The sequence below is a fragment of the Myxine glutinosa genome, unplaced genomic scaffold (assembly GCF_964187855.1).
Source record: "Myxine glutinosa unplaced genomic scaffold, kmMyxGlut1.1 SCAFFOLD_413, whole genome shotgun sequence".
NCBI classification, from domain to species: domain Eukaryota; kingdom Metazoa; phylum Chordata; class Myxini; order Myxiniformes; family Myxinidae; genus Myxine; species Myxine glutinosa.
Window position 1 is genome coordinate 237,197 of NW_027616515.1, and position 17,837 is coordinate 255,033.

Here is a 17,837-nt window from a genome sequence, read left to right on the forward strand (position 1 = left end):
GTTGGCCGCAACCAAGGAGGGGCCGCAAACCGCGGACTGCCTGTCCTGATCAGAGGCGGGTATGATGCTCAGTTGGGCGCCGGTGTCGCACAGGAAGCGCCGTCCGGACGCTTTGTCCGTGATGAAAAGTAAGTTGACCGTGTGGCCGGCGCTCATGGCTGGTAATGAACGCCGGCCCGGCCGTTTCCCGGCCTGCCGAAGGTGCACGGGGGTCGGCATGTCCGGGCCTTCTGTCCGAACATGGCATGATAGTAACACCACGCTTGGTCAGGTGGAGGCCCCGGTCGTCGTGCTGGAGGTGGTCGGCTCGGCGTAGCGGCCGCCAATTGCGTCGGCAGTTCGGTCGTCGACCATGCCGGGTGCTCGGGCGCCATGGGCGTTGCGTCGGACGGCGGTGGGCCCCAGGTCGCTGCTGCAATGCGTTGGCCTGCCGTGGAGATCTTGTCGGCTTCCCTGGCGAGGGCGCGGGGATCCGTGATCGTCGTGCTTGCCAGGGCGAAGCGTAGCGGGCTAGGCAGCTGACGGAGGAACAGCTCCCGGAACAGGAATGTCGGAGAGTGCTCGCCGAGCAGCGAAAGCATGTAGTCCATTCGCTCGGACGGGCGCGTGTCGCCGAGCTCGGGCAGGTCGAGCAGGCGCCGTGCGCGTTCTGCCGATGGGAGGGCGAAAGCGTCGAGGAGGAGCTTTTTAATCGCGCCGTATTTGTCAGCGGCTTGCGGGCTCTCGAGGAGGCTCAGGGCGCGGGCCGCGGTGGCTGAACCGAGCGCTGCTACCACATGGTGGAAGCGGGTGTCGTCGGCCGTGATGCCTCGCAGGGCGAACAGGGAGTCCGCCTGGGCGAATCAAACCGCCGCGTGAGCCTCCCAGAAGGTAAGCAGTTTAAGGGCAACTGCCGTGTCCATGTCGGTAGGTCACCAATGTAGGAGCTGTGCTCCCACGTCAATCGGAAGAATGGACGCGACAAAAAGCTGGAATTCGTCCGAGTTTCTTTATTGTAACAAAACAACTCGGGCACTCTGAAAAGCCCGTTTATCGGGCAGCAATATATATACACACATTATCCCGGAGCGTTTGCCCGGGAGAGGTGAGAGGGGGTGTGGCCGGGCGTCCTGGCCGCGGCCTGGCAAGTCGAGGGCGGGCCTGCCCGGGCGTCCTGGACGAGCCCGGCATGGTGATCGCTCCGCGTCCTTGGTAGGTGCAAGGCGATTGTGTAAACCCAGCGGTAGCCACTACATATATATATATGTATATATATATATATATATATATATATATATATATATATATATATTTATTTACATATATATATATATATATATATATATATATATATATATATATATATATATATATATATATATATATATATATTGTTGCGGATATGGGATTTGCATCCATCCATATCCGCTTGTAAATATTCCCCTATTTCCTCAATACTTCCCAACTATCCCCAATCCCCCATTCCCTAGTCCCATTTTCTGTAAACAACACTCTGTAGACCCGACCTCCCCCTATTTCCCCCATTAAATGTCGCATCCAGGTCCACCGCATCTCACGTAGACAACTATAGGACATCTTGCTAGTTATTCTTAGTCTATGTCAGTTAAGGACTCGTTTCCATTAATTCTGACTCTTCGTTGCACCAGAATGTGATTGTATGGCACCGATAGGAAGTTTAGGACCTCCCAATACCTCCCCGCAGCTCTTCCTCACGGTTCAACAACAACAACAACAACGGCGGCGGCGCGGGGTGTGCGCGTCCTCACTCCGGCTTGGTTGGTAGGGGGTGTTGGGAGGGCACCAGGCCTTTCCAACGAGCCGCCATCGAGCATGTGCTCGACGGGGTTACCAAGTAGGGGCTCGCTGTCAGCTCCTCGTCAAGGGCGGAGCCCGGTAACCCCCGCACCCAATAGAAGCGGCGGACCGGTCCCATCTGGGGCGGAGCCAAACAGCCGAGGGCGTGTCACTCCCCGCTGAGCATGCGCAGGAAGAGGGAGGTGACGTCAGATGCGCGCTGAGCTTGGAGAGAGAAGGACGCCACCTCCGAGCGCTGTGACACCTCCCCGCATCTCTGGACTGGACCGTGCTTTATCCTGTCCCTGAGCCAAGGTGCACCTTGTGCTATCGACTACCTGTCCTTCCCTGCCATCAATCCCTGTGTAAGTCAGCCTTGTTCCGTTTGTCTGTGGTCTGTCTGGGATAGATAAGATTGTATCTAAGTGCCTATCTCTTCTGTGTCTTTTACCTCACTCTACCTTGTAATCTACCCCTTTTCTCCACCACTAATTATATCCTCCTCCGGAGGTCTTGAGAACTGTACCCCTTGCGTCGTTTCATTTATCCCAGTCGTTGTGTCCTTTCCATCATTGATTTAGCGTAGCGCGATTTGGCCAACGTTCGAGTGGAATCGGGTGAGTTGGGGGTAATCGGGTAAACTGTGCGAACACGGCGGCCATTCCGCTCGGTCAAGCAACATCTTGAGCCGTGTCCGTAACAATATATATATATATATATGTAGCGGTTACCGCTGGGTGTACACAATCGCCTTGCACCTACCAAGGACGCGGCCAGGGAGCAATCACCATGCCGGGCTCGTCCAGGCCGCCCGGACAGGCCCAGAGGCGCCTCTCCCGGGCATGCCCGGACTCGCTGTTCCCGGGCTCGTCCGAGCCTCCCGGGCACGCCCGGTCTCGTCTTTCCCGGGCATGCCCAGACTCGTCTTTCCAGGGCTCGCCCAGGACGCCCGGGCACGCCCAGCCTCGCCTTTCCAGGGCTCGCCCAGGATGCCCGGGCAGGTCCAGACTCGCCTTTCCAGGACTCGCTCTTGATGCCCAGGCATGCCCGGTCTCGCTTTTCCCGGGCAAATGCTCCGGCATAATGTGTATATATATTGCTGCCCGATAAACGGGCTTTTCAGAGTACCCGAGTTTGATACGTGCAATAAAGCAACTCGGACGAATTTCCGTCTTTGGTCGCGTCAATCCTTCCGACTCGCGTTGGAGCATAGCTCCTTCATTGGTGACCCCGAACATGGACACGGCAGTTGCCCTTAAACTGCCTACCTTCTGGGAGGCTCACGTGGCTGTTTGGTTCACCCAGGCGGACTCCCAGTTCGCCCTGCGAGGCATCACCGCCGACGATACCCGCTTCCACCATGTGGTAGCAGCGGTCGGCTCCGCCACCGCGGCCCGTGCCCTGAGCCTCCTTGAGCGCCCGCCAGCCGCTGATAAGTATGGCGCGATCAAGACGCTCCTCCTCGACGCTTTCGCCCTCTCACCGGCGGAACGCGCACGACGCCTGCTCGACCTCCCCGAGCTCGGCGACACGCGCCCATCCGAGCGAATGGACTACATGCTCTCGTTGCTCGGTGAGCACTCTCCGGATTTTTTGTTCCGAGAGCTGTTCCTCCGCCAGCTGCCTAACCAGGTACGCCTCGCCCTGGCAGGGGCGGCCGCCACGCCACGCCGACCGCTTCCAACACGACGGCCGGGGCCTCCACCTGACCAGGCGTGGTGTCATTACCACGCCAGGTCCGGACACAAGGCTCGGACATGCCGACCCCCATGCACTTTCGGCATGTCGGGAAACGGCCGGGCCGGCGTTCATTACCAGCCATGAGCGCCGGCCACTCGGGCAAATTGCTTTTTATTAAGGACAAAGCGTCTGGGCGGCGTTTCCTTTGTGACACCGGCGCCCAACTGAGCGTCATACCCGCCTCCGAGCAGGACAGGCAGAATGCGGTTTGCGGCCCCTCCTTGGTCGCTGCTAATGGATCGGCCATACGCACCTTCGGCCCACGCAACGTCACCCTCTGCTTCGGCAGCCAGTGCTTTCAGTGGACCTTTGTGACTGCAAGCGTCCCCATGGCTTTGCTGGGCACCGACTTCCTCTGCGCGCACGGGCTGCTGGTCGACATCAAACGGCGTCGCCTTGTCAATGCCGAGACCTTCAGCTCCCTGGCATGTACGATGAGCAGCTCCGCGCCGACCAAACTGGCATGCGCCCTCCCGACGGCGAACGAGTTCGCTCGCCTGCTCGCGGAATTCCCGGCCCTCACGCGGCCGACGTTTTCGGCCATCACAGTGCGACATGGGATCGAGCACCACATACCCACTACGGGCCCGCCGGTCTACGCCAGAGCTCGCCGCCTCGACCCGGCCAAGCTCGCCGTGGCCAAAGCCGAGTTCGACGCGTTGGAGCGCCTCGGCATCGTGCGGCGCTCCGATAGCGCGTGGGCCTCACCACTGCACATCGTGCCAAAGCCGGGGGGCGGATGGCACCCGTGTGGCGACTACCGCCGCCTCAACGACGCTACCACCCCCGACAGGTATCCGATCCCGCACATCCAAGACTTTTCCGCCTGTTTGGCGGGACGGGTTATTTTTTCAAAAATTGACCTGATACGGGGATACCACCAGGTACCTGTCAGGCCGGCCGATGTCCCAAAGACGGCCGTCATCACGCCGTTCGGCCTGTTCGAATTTTTGAGGATGCCGTTTGGCCTCAAGAACGCGGCCCAGGCGTTCCAACGCTTGATGGACGGCGTGCTGCGCAACCTGCCATTTCTTTTCGTCTATCTGGACGACATCCTCGTCGCCAGCACGTCCCGAGCCGAGCACCTCCTCCACCTCCGAACACTGTTCGGACACCTCAGCGAGCACGGCTTAATTGTCAACCTGGCCAAATGCCACTTCGGCACGACGACCGTTGACTTTTTGGGCCACCGCGTCACCAAGACCGGGGCCGTGCTGCTGCCGACCAAGGTCGAGGCCATCACCAAGTTCCCGCGTCCGCGCTCCATCAAGGCCCTGCAAGAGTTCCTCGGCATGGTGAATTTTTATCACCGATTCGTGCCCCGCGCTGCTCAGCTCATGGGGCCCCTTTACAAAGTCCTCCAGGGCAAGCCGGCCAAGCATGACATCGTCTGGTCCGCGGCCATGGATGCGGCATTCACGAGCGTGAAGCGGGCCCTCGCCAACGCAACGCTGCTGGCTCACCCGGTGCTCAACGCTCCCATCGCCCTCACTACGGACGCCTCCAACTACGCGGTGGGCGCCGTCCATGAACAATGGGTGAACGGGGTTTGGCAGCCACTCGCTTTTTTCAGCCGGCAACTCCGGCCGAACGAGTTAAAATACAGCACGTTTGACCGCGAGCTCCTCGGTCTATTCCTGGCCGTTCGCCATTTCCGCCACCTCCTGGAGGGCCGCCCGTTCACGGCTTTCGTCGACCACAAGCCATTGGTTTACGCAATGGCCAAAGTCATGGAGCCGTGGTCGGCCCACCAGCAGCGCCACCTCTCTGCCGTGTCGGAATTTTCCACGGACATCCGGCACGTCGCCGGCAAAGACAACGCCGTGGCCGACTGTCTTTCTCGGGCCAGCGTGAACGCGGTCCACCTCGGCGTGGACTTCGCGCTCATGGCGGCCGACTAAACCACCGACACCGCGGTGCAGGCCCTCCGGGCGGCGGACACGGGCCTCCGCCTGGCCAACATCCCCTTCGCGGACACTGTCCTGCTCTGCAACGTCTCCCAAGGCCAGCCTCGCCCCATCGTGCCCGTTACCTGGCAGCGCCGCATCTTCGCCTCCATCCACGGCCTTTCTCACCCGGGCCGGAAAGCTTCTCAGAAGCTGGTGTCGGCGCGTTTTGTCTGGCACGGCCTTCGAGGGGACGTCCGCGACTGGGCCAACGCCTGCACGGCCTGCCAGCGGGCCAAGGTCCACCGCCACACCCAGGCCCCGCTGGCACCTTTCACCGTGCCCGAACGACGTTTCGACCACGTCAACGTGGATCTGGTGGGCCCCCTCCCCCCGTCACGGGGGTTCACACACCTGCTCACCATGGTGGACAGGACCACCAGGTGGCCGGAGGCCGTTCCCCTCATTTCCACCACCACCGCCGACGTGGCACAGGCTTTCATCGCCACCTGGGTCGCCCGTTTCGGCGCACCGGCAGACATCTCTTCGGACCGTGGTCCGCAGTTCACCTCCGAGCTGTGGGGCACGGTCGCCCGCAACCTGGGAGTCCAGCTCCACCGTACCATGGCCTACCACCCCCAAGCCAATGGGTTGTGCGAGCGTTTTCACCGCTCCATGAAGGCCGCGCTCATGGCCGGCCTTCAGGACGACGGTTGGGCCGACCGGCTGCCGTGGGTCCTTTTGGGCCTCCACACGGCCCCCAAGGAGGACCTCCAGGCGTCCACCGCCGAGCTCGTCTACGGCCAGCCGCTCCGCTTCCCGGGCGAGTTCGTGCCCGATGCTACCAGTCCCTGGTCCGCAGCTCGCCAGCGCTCGGGCCTCCAGGAGGCCGCCCGACGATTTGCCCCCATGCCAACGTCCCGCCACGGTGGCCCCCAGTCCTACGTCCCCCCAGCGCTTCGCACAGCGGACTACGTCTTTGTGCGTCATGACGCACACCGGGGGCCACTCCGGCCGCTGTATGACGGGCCCTTCCGGGTCCTGCGACGGAACGACAAGTCATTCGTCATCGACTTCGGCGGCCGGTCGGACCGGATTTCAGTGGACCGCCTCAAGCCGGCGCACGTGGACGTCGACCAACCACCACGGTTGGCCCTTCCTCCGCGGCGAGGCCGCCCCCCGTCCACAGTTCCCCCCGCTCGACCACCCACCACCACATCGGACCCCCCCCCCCCCCACGACCCTCCAGGGGTCGCTTCGGCCGGGTCATCAGGACCCCCCTTAAATTGACCCTGCCGGTGCAAGTCGATTCTGGAGGGGTGTGTGTAGCGGTTACCGCTGGGTGTACAGAATCGCCTTTTTTTTTTTTTTTTTTTGTCTACAAGATCGAGGCTCGTGAAAGAGCGAACATTAATCACACAGAAAGACAAACAGACACACAAAACAAATAACATCGGGAGCGGTAGACAAGATGGGGAGAGAGGGGGAAGGACACAAACACAACATTTGAGAGCAGGGACCGAGAGACATGGAGACATCGAGAGAACTGTGGGAGGGAGAGGGCTTTGGGGGGAAGGCATGGGAAGGGGGGGGCGTGGGAGAGGTATAAAACATATGGACACTGCCAAGACTTCCAGGAAAGAAGTTGGAATTTCAAACAAGGTGGATCTGGGGTGAATTAGTGGGGGTAGAAAAGATCAAGGTTTTGGATGGGGGAAGATAAGAGATGGTGGTGAACAGCTGTTTTGAAGACCTGGAGGGAGGAGTGTGATTGAAGTGAGTGTGGGAGTTTGTTCCAGAGGCGGGAGAAAAGAGGAATGAAAGAGTGAAGGTGAGCAGAGAGCCGAGATTTCGGCAGTTTAACCATCAGAGGGTGGCTGGCAGATCTTGTGCGACCTGTAGGAATATTTGGGGGACAGAGCACAGAGAGAGCTGGGGGAGCAAGGCCGGAGAGGAGTCTGTAGAAGACAGAAAGACCACCTACCTGCCTGCGGTGAGTGAGTGAAAGGCCCTCAGAGATAGCTTCATCGCGCGAGATTCCAATAATTCTGAAAGCTTTGGATTCAACAGCGTGAAGCCGAGCCAGGTGTGAGGCAGGAGCACCAGCCCATAGGGGGGAACAGTATTCCATTGAGCTGCGGATGAAAGCCTTGTATGTGGTGAGGAGCTCAGGTGTGCCTAGGAAGGACTTCGCACGACGGAGGATGCCCAGTCGGCGACTGGCTTTGGAGGCCAGCTTGGAAATGTGGTTTTCCCAAGAAAGATCATGGCAGATGGTGAGACCCAAAAGCTTGAGCGACAGAACTTCTTGGAGAGGATTGTTGAGAAAGTAGATGGGAGGGTTGTCCAGTCGATCTTTTCGGAGAGACATAGTAAGAGTGTGAGATTTGTCAGGATTGAAAGACATGTTCCACATGTTTGACCAGTCTGTGATTTTGTCCAGGTCTTCAGAGAGTGAGGAGGCTGCAGACTGCCGATCTGAGGGAAGAGGAATGGAGCGGCAGAGAGTGGAGTCATCAGCAAAGAGATACAGAGGATTTTCCAGAGAGTCGGAGAGATCATTGATAAAGACCAGAAAAAGCACAGGGCCCAGCACACTGCCTTGGGGAACTCCAGCCTGAACGGGAAGGGGAGATGAGAGAAATCCATTCAGGGCCACACGTTGACTATGACCAGAGAGGAAGTCCGCAAGCCATGCATGGAGATTTCCATGGATACCATAGGAGGAGAGTTTGGTGAGCAGAGCTGGGTGCCAGACCGTATCGAAGGCACGTGATATGTCAAGGGAGACAGCTCTGATTTCCTGTTTGGCATTGAGGACCTCCATCCATTGTTGAGACAGCAGAAGCAGCATGTCCAGAGTAGAGTGACCTGGTCTGAAACCAAATTGATGATCAGAGATCAAGCCATTGGAGAAGAGGAAAGATTTCATATCCAAAGCAATGATGGATTCCATGACTTTGCTGATAATTGGGAGCAGGCTGATTGGTCTGTAGTTGCAAGGATCTGTTTTTGCACCTTTTTTGTGTAAAGCGGTAATGTTTGCTGATTTCCAGGATGCTGGCAGATGACCTTGAGCAAAAGATAGGGTGAAAAGAACAGAGAGAGGGTGAGATAGAGCGGCAGAGCAGGATTTTAGGACCCGTGGGCTGATGCCATCTGGTCCAGTTGCAGAATCAGAGTCGAGGTTTGACAAAAGCTCCTCCACCTTGTCAGGAGAGAAGGACACAGAGTCCAGGAGCAGTTTGGTTCGACTGGGAAAGGTGGGAACAGAGAGAGATGGGTTTGGGACTAAGGATTTTGAGGCAAACACAGAGTTGAGGCATTCGGCTTTGTCACGTGCGATGTCAACTGTGTGGCCATTTGAGGTAAGGGAGGGGATGGAGGGGGAACAAACACCAGAAACGGATTTGACCAGACGCCACCAGGATTTGGAGGAAGGAGACAGGTTTGAGAGTTCATTCTTGAGTGAGGAGAGATAGTGCTTCCTGGCACTCCTGAGGGTAGACACACACTTGTTCCGAGCTTGGTGGAAGGAACTGAGATTTCCTTCAGTTGGATTAGCCTTCCAAGAGGCAAAGGCAAGTTGTTTCAGGGCAACTGCCTCACCACAAGATTCAGTGTACCATGGACGGGAGGAAGGGTAAGACAACTGAAGGCGAGATGGGATAAATCTGTGCATGAGAGAGATCAGTTTGCTTTGGAAGAATTCCCAGGAAGAATTGATGTCAGAGGCAGTGGAGATGGGAGACCAATCCAGACGATTGATGGCTGCTTGAAGACCGTCCCAGTCGGCCTGAGTGAAATGCCAGACTCGTCGACGCTGAGGAGGCTCTCTGAGAATGGCCAGAGAGATGTCCACTTTGACAAGCACATGATCAGAAGAACCGATTGGAGCAGAAGAAGAGCAGCAGACATTAGCAGGGAAGTTAGTCATAACCAAGTCTAGAAGAGAAGATACTCCATTGGCTGAGATCCGGGTCAGGAAATTGACAGATTGTGTCAATCCCAGTGAGTCACAGAAGTCCTTTGCTGAGGTGCCATGACTGGTGAGAGAGGAACCCACACCCAACCAGGTGGCATGATGACAATTGAAGTCACCACATATGAGGAAGAGAGAGTTGGGATGAGTGGATAGAAGTTGGTCCATGTTGTCAGACAGTGAAATGTAGATGGAGTCATCACTGTTTGGGGGACGGTACAGAACACATATGAACAAAAGGTGGGAGCGGAGAGGAAGCCGTAGCCAGAGGTACTCCTGGGGGTGAGGAGGAGAGAGGGCAGTGCAAGGAGAGTGAGGAAGAGAGTTTTTGATAAAGATAGCCACCCCACCACCAGGCCGAGGCTCAGGTCTATCATACCGGAGGAGGGAGTAACCAGGAAGAGATATTAAGGAATCAGAGACATCTTGAAGGAGGAAAGTCTCTGTTAAGCAGATCAAGTCTGGATTGTCAGAAGCAACCTGTATGGAGAGATCAGTCAGGTTTGAGCGAAGGCCCCGGATGTTTGAGGTCCATACCGTTAATGAAGAGAGAGGGGGAGCATCGGGTACAGGACAGGGGAGGGGAGGAGTCGGGTAAGATGAAGGATGAGAGGGGGAGGTAGGGAGAGCAGTTGTTAGTGTGTCAGCGATTGCAGAAGAGTTCCAAGAAAGGGAAGGATGAGGAGGATGAAAGGTTTGAAGGTGAAGGGATGAGGCACAGTGAGGGGTTGTTTGAGGGGGGGGGGCAGAGGAAAGAAGAAGGTTGGGGGGGGTGGAGGTATGAGATAGAAGGGAGACGAAGTGGGGAGGAGGCAGCTTTGAGGAGGAGGGGGGAGGAGGGAGAATTGGAGAGGAATGGTATGGGGGGAGATTTGAATGGGAGGGGTTGGGGGGGAGTTTTGAAGGGGAGGAGTGAGGGGGGAGTTTAGGAGGGGAAGGGCAAGGGGGGAGTTCAGGAGTGGAAGGGCAAGGGGGGAGTTCAGGAGTGGAGGGGTAGGGGGGGATTTTAAGAGTGGCGGGGCAAGGGGGGAGTTTAGGAGTGTAGGTGCAAGGGGAGGGATTTGGATGGGAGGGGCAAGAGGGGAGTTTAGAAAGTGGATGATTAATGAAAGACGAACATTGAAAACAAATTGGGTTTGTTGTGATTTTCAAGTTAGCAATCCGGTTCAGAATGATGGAGGAGGGATGGAATGAATGTGAATTTAGACCATGTAGTGAGGGAGACGTATAAGATATTGAATTTCTTTTTTTTGAGGTGGAATGAGTTGGAGAGGAAATTGAGAAAAGCCTTTTAAATAGGAAGAAAAACAGCGTGTTGTAAAATACCACTGAGTAAAACACTGAAGGGGAAAGGTTATACATATTTAAATAATATTTAAACAGAACCCTGAACAATCTTATGTGCACAAAAATACCAACGGGGGGAGAGCCGAGAGGGACCACCACGAGTCACGTGAAGGGCAAACGGTGGATGGCAAGGAGTTCGACTTTCCATGCCGGGCTCGCCTTTCCTACCAAGGACGCGGCCAGGGAGCAATCACCATGCCGGGCTTGTCCAGGCCGCCCGGACAGGCCCAGACGCGCCTCTCCCGGGCATGCCCGGACTCGCTGTTCCCGGGCTCGCCTGAGCCTCCCGGGCACGCCCGGTCTCGTCTTTCCCGGGCATGCCCAGACTCGTCTTTCCAGGGCTCGCCCAGGACACCCGGGCATGCCCACTCTCGCCTTTCCAGGGCTCGCCCAGGACGCCCGGGCATGTCTGCTCTCGCCTTTCCAGGGCTCGCCCAGGACGCCCGGGCATGCCCGCTCTCGCCTTTCCAGGACTCGCCCAGGACGCCCGGGCACGCCCAGCCTCGCCTTTCCAGGGCTCGCCCAGGATGCCCGGGCAGGTCCAGACTCGCCTTTCCAGGACTCGCCCTTGACGCCCGGGCATGCCCGGTCTCGCTTTTCCCGGGCAAACGCTCCGGCATAATGTGTATATATATTGCTGCCCGATAAACGGGCTTTTCAGAGTACCCGAGTTTGATACGTGCAATAAAGCAACTCGGACGAATTTCCGTCTTTGGTCGCGTCAATCCTTCCGACTCGCGTTGGAGCATAGCTCCTTCATATATATATATATATATATATATATATGTATATATATATATATATATATATATATATATATATATATATATATATATATATATATATATATATATATATATATATATATATACGGTATATATAGATGGATAGATATATATATATATAGATATATATATATATATATATATATATATATATATATATATACAGTATATATATATATATATACATATATATATATATATATATATATATATATATATATTATATATATATATATATATATATATATATATATGTATATATAGGCCTACATACTGTATTTTACTTTTTGTGAATTTACTACTATAATTCAGCTTCCACTCGAGGCCATAGAAGATTGACTACTATAATTCAGCTCAGCTTTTAATTGCGAAATGGGCCCAGCCCGGCCGAGGCAGCCTCGACCGGCCTCACCACCTAGCCTATAATCTTCCCGGGGTCAGTCTCGACATTTTTTGTTTCAGAGGTTTCCTCCAATTTTTCACCGTTCAGGAGATTAGCGCGTGCAGACAAACAAACAAACAAACAAAACAAGAAGACGTCATGCGGAGCACGATACTTGCAAAATCCGCCCCACCCCCAAGAAAAAAAATTCCATTGATACAGCAAATTGTCCATTTCATCAAGATTCAAATTGACAATCTTGATCAAAGCTCGGGTCAACAGGAATAAAAGTGACGATTTTTCAGATGAAAAATGATGATTTTGTAAGGTTGACCTTGAGTTGAGCTTTGACCTCAAAAATAGTTAGTTTCCCTCTTTAGTGACTCAATGTGCAAATGCTGTTCAATTTTCAAGTCAATCGGATGAAAATTGAGGATTTAAAAAACTTGGCCTATGTTGACCTCAAAAATAGTTGGTGGTTGAATTCAGTGACCATATATGTAAATCCTCTTAGAATTTCAAGTCAATCAAATGAAAATTGGTGATTTTAGAAATTTGGCGTATGTTGACCTTTTGGCCTATGTTCACCTAAAATATAACTTGTGGTTGAATTCAGTGACCAGATATGCAAGTCATCTTCAAATTTCAAGTCAATTGGATGAAAATTGAGGATTTTAGAAATTTGGCCTATGTTGACCTTTTGGCCTATGTTGACCTCAAAAATACTTGGTGGTTGAATTCAGTAACCAGATATGCAAGTTCTCTTCAAATTTCAAGTCAATCGGATGAAAATTTAGGGAAATTTGGCCTATGTTGACCTTTTGGCCTATGTTGACCTCAAATATAATGGTGGTTGAATTCAGTGACCAGATATGCAAGTCCTCTTCAAATTTCAAGTCAATTGGATGAAAATTGAGGATTTTAGAAATTTGGCAAAGTTGGTGATCTTTGGCCTATGTTGACCTTTTGACCTTTTGACCCCCAAAACAATAGGCTTCTCAATTGGGACGACCTATACAACTTCGTGAAGTTTCGTGACAATCGGTTTAGAATTATGACCTGTAGGCGTAGGCCGGTGACAAATGAAAAATCGGTCAGAGACCGAGGACTTGCCGGAATGTACTTTTTATCGGCCATTTTGGACAAATATGGACAAATTTCACAAAAGCATGAAGTGAAATTCAAGAATTATTATCAAAGGAACCTTTCAGTAGGAAAAGAGGTCAAGTTCCCTCAATGTTCTCACGGAGACCAACGGGGAGCTTTACAATGACGTCACGCATCCGTGTCGTGTGCCGATGCCGCCATCTTGGAGGTGGGCATCATGGGAAATAGATGTCAGCCAAAACGATCTATTTACAGGGCTATACCAGCAGGTGATTCTGAACAGATTGGGAGTCAGACACTGTACTCGAAATTTATATTTGCTTAGAATATTCTAGGGCGCCACCCTACTGGCACAATCGAATGGTGAAAATTGTGCAATGACCCTGGAAAATGTGAAAACCCTTTTTAAGCAATACTGTACTTTTGGTATAACCCAAAAATCACAGCTCTTCCCCTCTGCTGGACAAATGGGAATCTGTAGTGTGTTCATTTCTTACGGATATACCTTACCTTACCGATCGAGTCACAAGTACCCTCGACTCTGCAAAGCAACAGTGAAATTTGTTGAAGAAACGGGGGTAAAGGTACGGTACACTGTACTGTACAACGTTTTGGAGACAGGGTTTCCTTTATTATTTCGGCTTTTTTTGGTGTGTGTCATTTATAGAGCCGTGCAGCTCGGAAGACGCCATTACAATTGAAAGAAGAAGAAGAAGTTGGAAAAGAGGTTTGGAATAAATTAGGAGTCCTGATTTACTCGACAACGGTAACTTTAAACAGACTCGGTAAAGCTTGATGTTGGCTTCACGTTTTACCGGTTAAGGTGGCTGGCTTAAGACCTTAGGCCTAGGGTCTTGCGTTCAAGCCCCTTTCAGTTTCAAAGCCTTTGAATTAATACCAGGTGGGTTGACTCAGCCTGTCATCCTTTCCAGGTCGGCAAAATGGGCACCAGCTTACAAGAAACAGCGGCACAGTCAGCCTGGATGGTGTAATAAATAAACAAATACCAGCCAGCTGGGAGCCATGAATATTGGGGGCCCTGGGGCTGGTGCAGCCATGAATATTGGGGGCCCTGGGGGCTGGTGCAGCCATGAATATTGGGGGCCCTGGGGCTGGTGCAGCCATGAATATTGGGGGCCCTGGGGCTGGTGCAGCCATGAATATTGGGGGACCTGGGGCTGGTGCAGCCATGAATATTGGGGGACCTGGGGCTGGTGCAGCCATGAATATTGGGGGCTCTGGGGCTCGTGCAGCCATGAATATTGGGGGCCCTGGGGCTGGTGCAGCCATGAATATTGAGGGGACCTGGGGCTGGTGCAGCCATGAATATTGGGGGCTCTGGGGCTGGTGCAGCCATGAATATTGGGGGACCTGGGGCTGGTGCAGCCATGAATATTGGGGGCCCTGGGGCTGGTGCAGCCATGAATATTGGGGGCCCTGGGGCTGGTGCAGCCATGAATATTGGGGGCCCTGGCTGGTGCAGCCATGAATATTGGGGGCCCTGGGGCTGGTGCAGCCATGAATATTGGGGGACCTGGGGCTGGTGCAGCCATGAATATTGGGGGACCTGGGGCTGGTGCAGCCATGAATATTGGGGGCCCTGGGGCTGGTGCAGCCATGAATATTGGGGGCCCTGGGGCTGGTGCAGCCATGAATATTGTGTAGTTAGTTGTAGGAATAAAACTTCTGCATTCGTAAAATAGAAGAACCAGCCCCAGGGGTTAATATAGCTAAGACCTTAGGGCTTAGAGGGATGCAAAGTATTGTTACGGTTTTGAGAACCCCTCACTTGTAAATAATTCTTGTAAACAATTCTCTTCATTTAATAAGGTCGCACCCATAGTTAGTCCACAAGCAACACGTAGGACACCATAGGAACCTTCAGTTATTTCCTTAGTCTGTGTTTAGTTAAGGCTGTGTTCCCAATAGTTGAATCTGCGTTGCATTAATCAAATAAGATAGGTCCTTTTCAGTTCCGTTCATTTTGCGGCTTGCCTCTCTCCAAATTGGTACGCGCCTTTGCCTTTGCCTTAGCGCTGGCTCCAAATGCCATTACGCACGCGGTCACGCCGGAGAAGAAGGGGGCAGAGCGCCAAGACCGAGGCGTGGCCCTGTCGGCGAACCAACCAGGGCTGAGGTGAGCTCACTGGTGGGCGTGGTGCGGCTTTATTTCTAAGCGCACTATAAAAGCGCAAGCGCCAAGCCCTCTCACGTGCGCGGGGAGAGCTCGATTGGTTGTGACATTATTGAACGGACTGCGCGAGGGGAGGTCATTGTGTACGGACTGCGCAGAGCACACCTGGTGATTGATGAACTTGTTTGATTGAATTGATCTCGTTTGAAAGGCGCTGATGAATATTGAGAGAGAGAGAGAGGCAGCAGGCGCACATATTACGTATGCAGGAGTCCAGCCCTCGCATATGAAAAGGTCCGGTCGTGCGCCAACGACACGCGAAGGTGCCGGCCGTTCCTCGCCGCGGACTCGGAGCCTGGACGGGATCCCATCGCCTGAACCATCCGCTTGGACCTTCTCCCCCTACCACTACCCTCCCACGTAAGTCTGTCTGTTTGTCCTGGGGTTAAGTAAGACTGTATAGTCAAGGTTGCCCTGTGTCTGCTTCTTCTTCTTCTTGTACATTCTTTCCCTTTCGTTTCCTCTTCCTTGGGTTATTGTACATAATTAATAAATCTTATTTGTTCTTCCCTTTACTCTGATTTCCTCTCATTAGATCGTTGGCGTCTTTTCTCAATTGAGTACCTGCAGCACGATTCGGAAACTGCTCCGGATCGGGTTAGTCTATTGTTAACGGCTCGAACCGCGGATTGCTAACCGCTCGGCCTTTACCATCATATCCATGGTTCGAGCGGGAATTATCTCCCTGCTTTGCGTTTGGATTGGCACTCAGGTATTTGGGACTCCATTGACCAATCACCCTGGCCAATCTCGACCGGAAAGGAGCGTTATAATTTCCAGGATCAGGGGACGGCCAGCTTAAAAGACAAGGTGATTAACCACCCCCCCCCCCCCCCCTTGGTAAGGGGAACGCCGACCCCGAATCCGCAACAGTATGTTGCAGGTGGGAAAATGGTTAGAACAGGTGGGGAGGTAAATTAGGTTTGGACAGGTTAGGGCCAAGTCGGCTGTCTTGCCCGCTTGCCAGCCCCTACCAGCATCATCTTCCTAGCTACCTGCCGGCCTGTGCCGGTCTTGTCGTCCTGTACCACCCCACCAGTCTGCTTTATTATTTCCTTCGTTCAATTTAATCCAGTTTCATTACCTGCCATAACCCCCAAGGCCAGCCATGGCAATTAAAATGCTTCCAACATCAGCTGTGATTTGAATAGTTGTGGCTCCTCTATAGATGTCAGCGATGTACATCAGTAGATCTGGACTTTTCATTTCCCACCGCTCAGGTCTGCTTGTTCACCGATGCATTTCATGAATACGTCATTCAGTTTTTTCCACCCAACCTAATGTCCTCCGCGTTGACCTTGCTTGTGTAAAAGTAGACATGACGACCAGTCAGATTGTTCTACAAGAGGACCAGGTTCCACAAAGTAATTAAGACGACGAACGTTCTACTAGTACGTAATTAATAATCAATATTCTACTTCCTCTACCTTTTCGATAACCTCTCCACCTCTAATTTTAACCTGTAATAACCATAGTACACCGCACTATACCGTCAAAGTGTGTGTGTGTGTGTGTGTGTGTGTGTGTGTGTGTGTGTGTGTGTGTGTGTGTGTGTGTGTATGTGTGTGTGTGTATATGTGTATATCTGTGTATGTCTATATCTGTGTATGTGTATATGTGTGTATGTGTATATGTGTGTATGTGTATATATGTGTGTGTGTGTATATATGTGTATATCTGTGTATGTGTATATGTATATGTGTGTGTGTGTGTGTGTGTGTGTGTGTGTGTGTGTGTGTGTGTGTGTGTGTGTATATATCTGTGTATGTGTATATCTGTGTATGTGTATATGTGTGTATGTGTGTGCGTGTGTGTATATATATGTGTATATATCTGTGTATATATCTGTGTATGTGTATATGTGTGTATGTGTATATGTGTGTATGACTGTATGTGTATATGTGTGTATGTGTATATGTGTGTGTGTGTATATATGTGTATATATCTGTGTATGTGTATATGTGTGTGTGTGTGCGCGTGTGTGTATATATCTGTGTATATATCTGTGTATGTGTATATCTGTGTATGTGTATATGTGTGTATGTGTATATGTGTGTACGTGTATATGTGTGTGTGTATATATGTGTATATATCTGTGTATGTGTATATCTCTGTATGTGTATATCTGTGTATGTGTATATGTGTGTATGACTATATGTGTATATGTGTGTATGTGTATATGTGTGTGTGTGTATATATGTGTATATATCTGTGTATGTGTATATGTGTATATGTGTATATGTGTATATGTGTGTGTGTGTATATATCTGTGTATGTGTATATCTGTGTATTTGTATATGTGTGTGTGTGTGTATATATGTGTATATATCTGTGTATGTGTCTATCTGTGTATATGTGTGTGTGTGTGTGTGTGTGTGTGTGTGTGTGTGTGTATGTGTGTGTATATATGTGTATATATATATATATGTGTATGTGTATATCCGTGTATGTGTATATCTGTGTATGTGTATATCTGTGTAAGTGTGTATGTGTATATCTGTGTATGTGTATATGTGTGTTTGTGTATATGTGTGTGTGTGTGTATATATGTGTATATATATGTGTATGTGTATATCCATGTATGTGTATATCTGTGTATGTGTATATGTGTGTATATGTG